Raw genomic sequence first — 11,179 nt, 5'->3', positions numbered from 1 at the left:
TTGCATCAATGTTTGGTGCTCCTATGGCAGATGCTTATCGTGTACAAACTGTTGGAGTTCCAGGAGCACCTCTTCTCCTTATTATGTCACCTAACGAATTCCTACGGATGAAGAGCATGCTCGACCCAGCAGTGGAGGTATATAACATTTTTGTAAATTGATATTTTGTTCTATCGTAGTTTCTCTCTCTTAGTGTGTTCTAGGTGCTTGCCTTATGTCTTTGTTCGGCTGATAGAAATATTATTATTAAATTTCCTTGTGTAAACCACTTTCTGTTTACATGTTAGTTTCATAGCTAACCCAAAGTTCACTTCTTCATTGCAGATTTATTCTCATATTGATTTGGATATTAGAGATGATGATCAAGACAAATGTTGAAAGTTTGGCGTAGTAAGCATATGTTTGTTGATGAGTAAGTCATCTGTCTTCTAAACCTTGAGGCCCTGCCCTTTATTTCAACTCTATGTTAGTAAACGGTGCATTTTTGTATGTCCATATTCCTAAGTGTGCTCGTAATTGGATCATCGTGAATCAACCAAGAATCATTGGGATTTTAAAATCCCATGAGGTTCAAAAGTAGATGCTCAATTTCCCTATTTGTGATAATGCATATAACACTCGGTGCATATTATGATGCGCTGTAATTATGGATGAACACTAGTTTGACGCATTAGTAGAGAGTTGGATTTTGATTTATGTTTTATTGTTTTTTTTAGAGAATAGAACAACTTACTAATATGATGTGCTGGTTTTTGGGTGCCCTCTTTGTAGTTATAACTTTTGACATGTGGCATAGTTATCTCTGTACTTGATGGATATCCAGGTTTCATGTTATGGCTGAGTTGGCTTTAAGTTGTTGCGTATTGAGAATTGTTTAGTAATCATTCCTTCCAGGCACATGTTAATCTTGGGTTTAATTTATTGACTAAAATTTGACTGTACCGTGTTCGGGCTCTCTACGTGCTCTGTGAAACCATGAAGCCATGGCTTTATTGTAGTTACTTGTATGCTAATTTAATCAAACACCATATGTTGCCTTCTGATGTCTTCACATGTCTTAACAAATCCAACTAGGATGTTACATGTTTTCATCTTTCTGTTGCATGTGTTTTGAAGTTCAACACCATATGTTGATTTTCTTTTTGTGTCCTCTACATGATTTTCAATACATCGTAGCCATCTTGAGCCATGGTTGTTATATCTTGTTTTTGTTTGCTAGTTTCGAGTGTTTTAGCCTATATAGGAGAATCTTGATCTGTGAGTTCACGAAACACAACTGTGTTGTTTGGAGTAATACATCCACATAGTTGACATCTTGAAAATCTAGAAAAATCTTACATTGAATCTTGATCTATACTTGTCTTGCGTTTGTCAAGTCAAGCACTCTTATTTTTTCTTTGCCAAATTCGGTGTACTGATCATGTGTTATTACGAGGATGGAGAGGAGGTGTTGGAAGTAGCTGTGCACAATAGCCTGATGCATCATCAATTGGAAGGAAGGAAGCTGACGCAAGGGGGGACAAGCAAGGAGGAGACACCATCTCTATATCCTAGGATGGTAAGATGGATTGATGGCGGAAAGTTCACTTCCGTGTTGTGGTGCGTCGAACGCTTTGCCTCGAAGACACCCAGGGTCGGCATCTTCCTTTTTTGTTGGTTGGTTGGTTAGTTAGTTAGACCTTTGGTGGTGGTCAGAGTTGATGGATTGAATGTTTGATGCCCGGCGAGCATGTGTTGTATTATGCATAGTTTTGTTGTTTGTGACCTGCTCAGTGATCTGGAAGTCCTGAAAATAGCAGAGTTCATGAAAATTCTTTTTGACACTGTTGCTGATTTACCTTTTAGGTTGAGAAAACAACAGAGGTCATGATGCTCTAGCACGAAATTCAACTGTTTGTAATCTGTATGAGATAAGCTGTACATATTTGCATGATTGATCCATCATTTGCATGCCAGTTCTATTTCGTGCTAGATTGAACAGAGGGCAGCTACCTTCCATCAATTTTGTTATGTATTATTTACTCTGTGATATAGATGTCCTAGAAAAACAACATAGGTCATGTCAAAAAATGGAGTTGATATCTTAGGTGGGTACTTTAAGTTTCTTACATCCAATTGAAACAAATAGCAGGAAAAAGTAAACAAGAGAAGAAGTCAACCAGAACCGGTCTAATCAGTCAATTAGTTTCACGTTTAAGCCAGCTTGCTTTGCTACATTTGTACGCGAGCTAGTTCCAGGTGAAGCATCAGCTACAGAGTCATGCTCCCCGGTATTCGGCATCAGCTAGCTCCAGACTCTAGCCATGCTGTCTGGGTTTGTTTTGGACGGCGCCGACTCAGCGGAGGCTTGAGTCGAGTTCATCTTTTACCACGCCTGGGCCATCTCCCCAAGTTTAGCTTACTGGAGGCAGCAAGGACACGGAAGCCTAGCAACTGATTTATGTACTAGTGAGATGTAGCTCCGGCTGATACAGTTGGTGGTCGTTGTCTTGGCAACTTAATTTTGTAACATTTCATCTTATTTCACTAGTGCTTGATCTAATTTTACCGGTGTGATAGTCTGTTTCCTTAAGAGAGTTAAGAAAAACTACTTGGGTGATCACCTTTTGTTTTCAAAAAGTACCGAATGGCGACATCTTAGTTTTTTGGTTGAATTCTATATATGCGTATCGCAAGTTTTGTGCTTGTTTGCACATTATTCCTTTTCTATTATCCTTTATTTTGCAATGTGATTAAAATATTGAAATATATATAGCAAAGATCACGCATGTCTATCGAGCGGAGTACAAGTTTACGTTTGTTGGAAAGCTAGCTAGATTTGGGCGAGTCGACGCTACGAGCGTGAGTAGACATGAGTCAAGGGGGCGCATGTCTAGGGAGCGGAGTACAAGTTCTACATGTGTTGGGAAGCTAGCTCGATTTGGGCGAGTTGTTGGTACGAGCGCGAGAGAAGACATGATTTGAGGAGACAACGACGTCTTGGTGTAGACTTGTGCGTTAGGAAAATCCATTGTGGAGCTACTTTCTTTTCCCATGCCCTAACCTGTCCAAGGTAAGTAATGAGCAACGCTTGTTTCCCACGTGACCGCCCATCAATCAAACGATTTAATAGACTACTTTCAGGAAAAAGTTGAACTCTGTTTCCTTGGAAAGGGAAACCCAGAAATTAATAGACCTAGTTATTACCATGGATGGGATGACCCATCAAATCCCATGAAACAATAATCACCATAGCCTCGTTAATGGACGGGATGGTGGGTTAGATCGTGTGACACGTGAGCAATCCGTGTGCCTCTATCTTCTCAGCCCTTCATCCCTCCGATCATCTCCTCCATATCTCAAAAACTTGAGTGTGCTCCCTTTCTTCCTTCCCAGTCTCCCACACTCTTCTATAAGTATAAGTTCGCCGTCACAGACCGCGTGCGGGGTGCGTGTGTGACTTAGACTTTGACTTTTACTTGTCGAGGAGAGAAGAGGGGAGGCATGAACGGCCGGATTGGCGGCATCGAAGTTGCACTCCTGTGGCTCAGTCCACAAAGGTGTTCAGCGAGTTGTGATCTGTTGGTTCGATCTGATTATTTCTTTTGTTGATCTGACTAGGCATGTTGGATGAGTGAATGCACTGTGGAGGACAAGGAGGCCGCGGCTCTCATTCTTTTTTCTGTCAAATCGTTGTTGCAATCCGTCAACTAGACGCATTTCATCCGCGGAGGCCAAGGAGGCTGCGGCTCTCAGGTTAGTTCTTTCTTTCGATGCATGTTTACCCAAAGATTCAAAAGCAAGCAGTATGTAGCTGGACATAGTTTGGGGATAGGGTTAGGAAAGTAATCGATTTAGCTATGAAATCGGCCCAAGAAAATTCGCAACTCATCATAAAACCGACTTGAAGGCTGAACGCAAGGATTTACATCACGGCTCTGAGCCATGTGCATGTCTGCTGGTTGCTGCTGTACAAGCTTGGGCATCGCATACTCATTGTTTTGTTGGCTTCTCAATATCTGCCGGGACGAAGACGAATCTTGGAACGGCGTTACCGGCAGCGGTGGCGGCAGCGTCGTGGTAGTGTTGCTTGAACCCGTTGGAGGAGATGAGATCCCTCCAGGCGCGGGAGACGCAGCTGAACCTTGTGCTCCCCGGTGGCCGCGTGGTAGCCGAGGCTGTGGATGTAGCACGCCGGGCGGCGCGGCGGGAGGCGCAGCAGGCCGCCCATCGAAGGGTTGCAGACGAAGAATAGCCCGTCAGACGGCATGCCGAGGAGGAACACGCCGAGGCAGGGCTTGCCGGCGTTGGTGACGCTAGGAGAGTGCGGCTCGTTGGGTTTGACGATCGAGCACCAGGAGGGAGTGTCGCAGCATCGTTCGTTTGATTCGGGATCCGCCGGGACGAAGATGAATCTTGGAACGACTTTCTAACAATAAGGAATTTTATGAAGCCTTCATCATTCAGACAAGATGTTTTTACACTCAGGAGCATATATTCCTGATTTTTTAAATGCATTTTAAAAATATTTGTGTTTGAATTCAAACCATTTGTGTTTGAATTTCAAATTCAAACACCACGTGATTATTTTATAATTCAAATTGAGGTAATTCATTGAACAAATATGAATACCCAGGCGGGGAGGAGCTTTGGCGGCGCTAGGTTTCGCCCCTTGCGTCACCTGGGGGAGCGACGCGAGGGGGAGTTTTTTGTCTTGATTGATTTTCTCTTCCTTGTTCAATTTTTTAAAATAAAAGCTTTGCTCTCAGTCTCATGTTATGCACACAATCGGGAATTTGGATGCATAATATACTTTGGGCGGACTTTCTATTTCTGATTTTATTTTTTAACATAGAAAGAATCTATCTCTTTCTCTTATTGTTGAGAGTAACATTTTTGTAAATGAAGTGAGCTGGTAATGTACAAATGCATCAGCCTAATCTTCTGCCGGAATTGTTAGAAATCAGGCGCCTGAGATTTAATAAATCTCAGTCACCTAATTAGCCATATATTAAGTGAATTAAATTTGTGCAATCTTGTTGTTTTGCATCGGCATCCATGACAAGCTGCACGCTGATTCATTGGCCACGGGCTGCCCCTGGCTATTTGCTTTTGTCTTGCTTTTGTCATGGGCTGCTTTGCTCCGATTCATTACCATGCCTTTGTAGAGTGTGGTGTTTAGCAAAAAAAAATGTTTGTTGCTTTTTCGTGTACTTCGTTATTGTTCTTTGAAAAAAAAAATGGCAAGGTGTATGTTGTAGCTGAAAAAAATGTTCTGGCCCATTGAAGTACGTGATAGTTTAGGTCGTATTTGAAATTTTTCCTACTTGCATGTGTGTCAGAATTACATTTTTTTCCAGTTGCATGCGGGTCATAACTAATATTTTGACGGTTGCATGCGGGTCGCAACTGGAATTTTTTCAGGTGCATGTTGGTCGCAACCAGTTGCATGTTTGTTAGAACTCAGAATTTTCCTAATTACATGTGGGTCGCAACTAGATTTTACCAGTTGAATGTGGGTCGCAACTGAGAGTTGCATGTGGGTCGCAACTGAGACTTTCCCAGCTGCATGTGGATCACAACTAAGACTTTCCAAGTTGCATGTGGATTGCAATTGAGATTTTTCATTTACATGTAGGTCGGTCGGATCTGAGATTTTCCAAGTTAAGTGTGGGTTGTAAGTTGTAACTGAGATCTTTCTTGTTGCACATGAGTTTAACGGGTTTTTTTTAGTTACATGTGGGTAGCGACTGAGATTTTTGCAGTTCCATGTGGGTTGCAACTAAGTTTTTCAGTTTCACGTGGGTTGCAACTAAGATGTTTTCAATTTCATGTAGGTTGCAATTTCACATGGTTTAGCAGACACCAGTCACCGACAACAAAACTCCATGGCACTGGATCAAATTGATATTTAGTTAGTGCACTGGATCATGAGAAAGGAATAGCAAAGATCCAGTGAGTGATAATGAAATGAAATTTAGTTCAAACAGACGGACCTATTATAGAACAATCATATTTTTCCTATTAGGTAGCTACAAATAGAATCCATCATTATTATTTAGCTATTATACCAATCTTACCTGTTGTTTTGAGGTACAGTCTTGAAGGAGATATCAACAAGTTGTCACCTAATTCTGTTAACTTGACCTGAAGTTGCCCTCCATTCAGGAGTTATCATGTCTTAGTTGCGGAGTGCAGAAATTTTATTTTAATGCTAACACAACATCGTTATGAAAAATGGGGCACGCATGGAAGTGCACGTATGAAATGCTGTCTTTCATGCCAGGACAAAGCATATCGAGGTGGACTATCACTTTGTTCGTGAGAGAGTTGCTCGAAAGTTGTTGGACATACGATTTATTCCTTCAGGAGATCAGGTGGTGAATGGTTTTACCAAGTCACTAGCTACTAGACAGCTGGAAGTGTTTCGTCGCAATCTTAACTTAGATAAGTTATGATTGAGGGGAGTGTTAAACCATGTATATATAGCTGTCCTAGTATCTATAGATATGTATAGGTCTCCTGTATTTGTACGGTGTACTGTATGGGTACACATGTAATGTCCAACATATATAATGATGGCGGCCCTAGTTAGGGTTACGCTTCCCATAATCTTTGATAATGGCAGCTGAGGAGGACCACGTACTCGTCCTCCTCGAACTCTTCTTCCTCAGGGCCGGCCTGATCGACGCAGTCCTCACGTACTGGAAACAGCGCCCCGCCCACCAAGAGTCGCGCCGCCATCCTTGCACCGTGGCACACCTCCGCCACATGCCTGCAGAAACTAGCAAGGGTCGCCGCACCCCAGCCACCCTGCCACACGTGGTGGCCCTCCGCAGCCACCCCGAACTCCGACCTCCACGCGACCGCCACACCAAGGAGAAGCTGGGCCGGCACATCCCCGTCGCCACCGTGTCTCCAGGGCCGCTGCCCCAACATCCTCTTCTCCGGCCAACCGCCGGCGCCGAAAATGCAAACCGGCCTCCCATGTCGGCTGCCCGCTGTCGGGGGCACGACCCCGACACCACCAACGCCACCATGGCTTCCTAGGGTCGCCGCCCTGGCCTCCTTGAGCGAGGCCGACCTGCACGCCCCCCAAATCGAGCGGATCTCGATCTGGGAGGACGCCGCCCAGGCCGCCCCGCAAGGCCCCGCGCCGAGGGCGGCCGCCGCCAGAGCAGCCGCGACCACCGCAGCGCATGCGAGCAGCCACCACCCGAGCCCTCCGGCTCGGCTTCCTCAAGCCCCGACCGCCACCGCCCCCACGAGCCGGTACTCCACCTCGCGCCCAGGAACTCCTCGACCACCTTCGACAGCGGGGTGCCGCCACCACCGTGGAGGAGGCCTCCGGTGGCAACAGCGCGGGAGGCCCAAGCGGGGAGGAGCTTTGACGGCGCTAGGTTTCGCCCCTGGCGTCACCTGGGGAGCGACGCGAGGGGGAGTTTTTTTGTGTTGATTGATTTTGTCTTCCTTGTTCAATTTTTTAAATAAAAGCTTTGCTCTCAGTCTCATGTTATGCACACAATCGGGAATTTGGATGCATAATGTACTTTGGGTGGACTTTCTATTTCTGATTTTCTTTTTTTAACATAGAAAGAATCTATCTCTTTCTCTTATTGTTGAGAGTAACATTTTTGTAAATGAAGTGAGCTGGTAATGTACAAATGCATCAGTCTAATCTTCTGCTCAAATAAAGCAATCTTATACATGTGGAGTTAATTGAACAGTTCTCATACGATAGGAGGATTATCAGGCTGTTCACTCAAGTTATCAAATAACCATATACTCTGAATACCATTTCCTGTGTAAAAAATAATAACATTTCTTGTATGTACAATTTTATGAAGATTATTTTTACTGTAAGAACCCATCTGTATTACTGAGAATCTGAGATGGTCCAGCAATATAGGTACTTCCTCCGTCTCGGCATGCACGTTGTTCAAAAAATTAGTTTGACCATTATTTTGGTCAAGTAAATATAAAATAAATATTAAAAAAGTTATACTATTCAAAAAAAAATGAATACAAATCTAATGGTATAGATTCGGTAGACATATAATTTATATTTTGTTAACCAAATTAATGGTCAAACTTTATCTTAAACTACGTATGCGCATGTTAAACCAAGACGAAGGGAGTAGTCACAATGGGCTCCAGACAGTCTAGCATAAGGAATTTTATGAAGCCTTCATCATTCAGACAAGGTGTTTTTACACTCAGGAGCATATATTCCTGATTTTTTTAATGCATTTTAAAAATATTTTTATGTGCTCGCAAAGTCGTTTCAAGAAAAACCGATATTTTTTATGTCATACGTAAAAATGACTCTTCATGAGACATTTATTTACGTTTTTTGTCCAAGACACACAAAAAATCGGTTGTCCGCAAAACTTGACCGTGTGCAAATAGAATGTCGATATGTACACGCAAGGATTTTTTTCACATCTTAAAATGTTTTTTGCGGTGGTGGCAGGAGCATATGCACAAAAAAATCGGTTGTCCGCAAAACTTGACCGTGTGCAAATAGAATGTCGATATGTACACGCAAGGATTTTTTTCACATCTTAAAATGTTTTTTGCGGTGGTGGCAGGAGCATATGCACATGGGTTTAAAAGTGATCTATATTGTTTGTTGGCTTATGGCCATAGACTTGTAAACACAACGAGCTTTATGTAGTTTATATATGATGCTACCTTACCCATTTTGATCATGTAGTTGTTGGTACTGCTCCATCAATAGCCTGGTCATGACCTGCTCGCTTAGTAGTATATAAAAATCCGATTTCTAGTGCTAATGAAGTATCCAATAATGTCTCCAATAATTCACAATCCGCTGGGAGCTTAAATTACACTTATGCCAAACAAGGTCCGAGTGTGTTCATTTAAGCAGCAGCTCCTCTGCTCATACTTCATACAACTTCCAAGAAAGCATATCGCAGCAACGAGCAGATGGGAAGAGTCGCCGCGGACCATGTCCGGATCGTATCTCCGCGCATGATCAAGCCGCCGTCGGACTCGGAGGAGGCTGTGAACATCCACCTCACGCCCTGGGATCTCTGCCTCCTCACCATAGACTATGTACAGAAGGGTATACTCCTGCCCAAGCCACCCGCCACCGGAGTCGGGGAGCGCCTCGTTAAACCCTCGCGTCCTCTTTCGCGCGCGCCCTGGGCAAATTCTACCCCTTCGCCGGCCGGCTAGTCGTGGAGCCTCATGACGGCGGGACTGTCTCTGTCCTGTTGCGGTGCACGGGAGAAGGCGCTGAGTTAATCCACGCGGTGGCTCCCGGCGTCGCCGTCGCCGACATCATCGGCTCGATACACATCCCTTCGATGGTCTGGGCACTCTTCCCACTAAACCATGTTCTCAGTGCGGATGCCGCCACAGAGTCGCTTCCTGTGCTGTCAGCGCAGGTCACCGAGCTTGCTGACGGCGTCTTCATCAGCATGTCGATGAACCACTCCGTAGGCGACGGCACCGCCTTCTGGGAGTTCTTCAACACCTGGTCAGAGATCAACCGAGGTGGCGTCGATCTGCACGAGATACGGACGCCAGCACCGGTGCACCAGAGGTTCTTCATCGACACCAGCCCCGTGCCGATCCGACTGCCGGTCAGCAAGCTGCAGGACGTGGTCCGGCGGTTCGAGCGCCCGACGGTACAAGAATGCTTCTTCACCTTCTCCGCTGCGAGCATCCAGAAGCTCAAGGCCAGGGCGAACAGCGAGACGGACGCCACCGTCGTCGCAATCTCCTCGCTGCATGCCCTGCTCGCGCACGTCTGGCGGGCGGTGTCCCGTGCTCGGGGCCTCCCGCTGGGGCAGGAGACGTCTCACTCTCTGCTCATCGGATGCCGGGGACGTGTGAAGGGCATACCAGAGGGTTACTTGGGCAACACTGCGATGTTCGGCAAGGCGAGCTCCACCGTCGGCGAGATCCTAGACAAGGGGCTAGGCTGGACGGCGTGGCAGCTGAGTCGCGTGGTGGCGTCGTTCGACGAGGCTGCCATGGCGGACTGGCTGGATCGCTGGACCCGGGAGCCGGAATTCGTCTACGCGGGGAACAAGTTGTTCGGAGGTGCAGGTGCTGCGGTCGCGACTAGGAGCTCACCACGTTTCGACGTGTTTGGGAACGACTTCGGATGGGGAAAGCCGGTTGCCGTGAGGAGCGGCCCCGGCAACAAGACGGACGGGAAGATGACAGTGTTTGAAGGGGGTGAGCGTGGAGAGAGCATGTCGCTGGAGGTGTGCATCGCGCCGGACGCGCTGCAGAGGCTTCTCGTCGATGAGGAGTTCATGGACGCTGTGACTGTGAGCATGTCGTAATGTGTTCAGCTCATCATAAGCTAATTTTTTGAGTCATGGAGTTTGCCGGATCGGTTGGGATTCGGTCGTGCGCACCCGTGTTTTACTCTGACCGTTTGGTTTCAGAGGGAGCGCTTTGAAGTTTTGCTGACTGTTAATATCATGGAGCACGTTTTCGCTCCGTGATGCTGGCGAAGAATGACATGGAAGCCGAGATCTGAGGTCTAGCAATGGTGGCTCGAGTCTTGATGGTAAGGAGGAACTGGTCTGGTGATTTTTGACTTGGAGCAGCGGTATGCGAGTGGGGGCGACTACACAGGAGAAGTTCAAAGGCTTCTCTTTCAGGGTAAAAATCCAAGGTCTAGCCTTAATTGGTTGTGCTTGGCAATAGCCTTGTTGAAGGCATTGTTTTGAGAATGATGTCTTTCTTTAGGGTGAAAGCCTAAGACTTATCATCGGGCGATGATAGCGGTTGTGCACTGTTACCTTCTTGGAGGCATCGCTTTTGGAGAAGCTGAACTTCTGGTGTTGTTCTGGTGGTGTTGGTACTGTTGTTTTAAGGAGTGGATCACTGTAGCGAGACTTTTCTTTTTTGTAATTTTTCTTTCTTTTTTTGGATATGTGCATTCGTAATGCCGCTAGGGCAATGCGTTGTTGCAGAGGCTGGGTGTAATTGGTATCTTCGCGATATTAATATATACTCCTTATCGAAAATATGGAAAAAGACAAGAATACAATCCGACTATATGCAATTAAGTTTAATGGTTCCCCTCCTTCAGCCAGCTTCGCCGGCGTTGGGAGGAGTGGGAAACCCAATCTATGTGTGGCGTTTTCAATAAAAGTACTATTTTCAGTAGTCTATGTTAGGGTTTTGGTAGCCATTTTTTGTTGGTTTCCCC

At 45.6% G+C, this 11,179-nt stretch overlaps 1 pseudogene; it reads left to right on the top strand.

Annotated features, from left to right (window-relative positions):
* Nucleotides 1-8,928: 8,928 nt before the first annotated feature.
* LOC124672197 lies at nucleotides 8,929-10,301 on the top strand (annotated as a pseudogene).
* Nucleotides 10,302-11,179: the final 878 nt, after the last annotated feature.

This window comes from Lolium rigidum, chromosome 7 (genome assembly GCF_022539505.1).
Source record: "Lolium rigidum isolate FL_2022 chromosome 7, APGP_CSIRO_Lrig_0.1, whole genome shotgun sequence".
Lineage (NCBI taxonomy): Eukaryota > Viridiplantae > Streptophyta > Magnoliopsida > Poales > Poaceae > Lolium > Lolium rigidum.
Note: the sequence above shows the minus strand (reverse complement) of the source record. Positions and strands in the feature narration are given on the sequence as shown.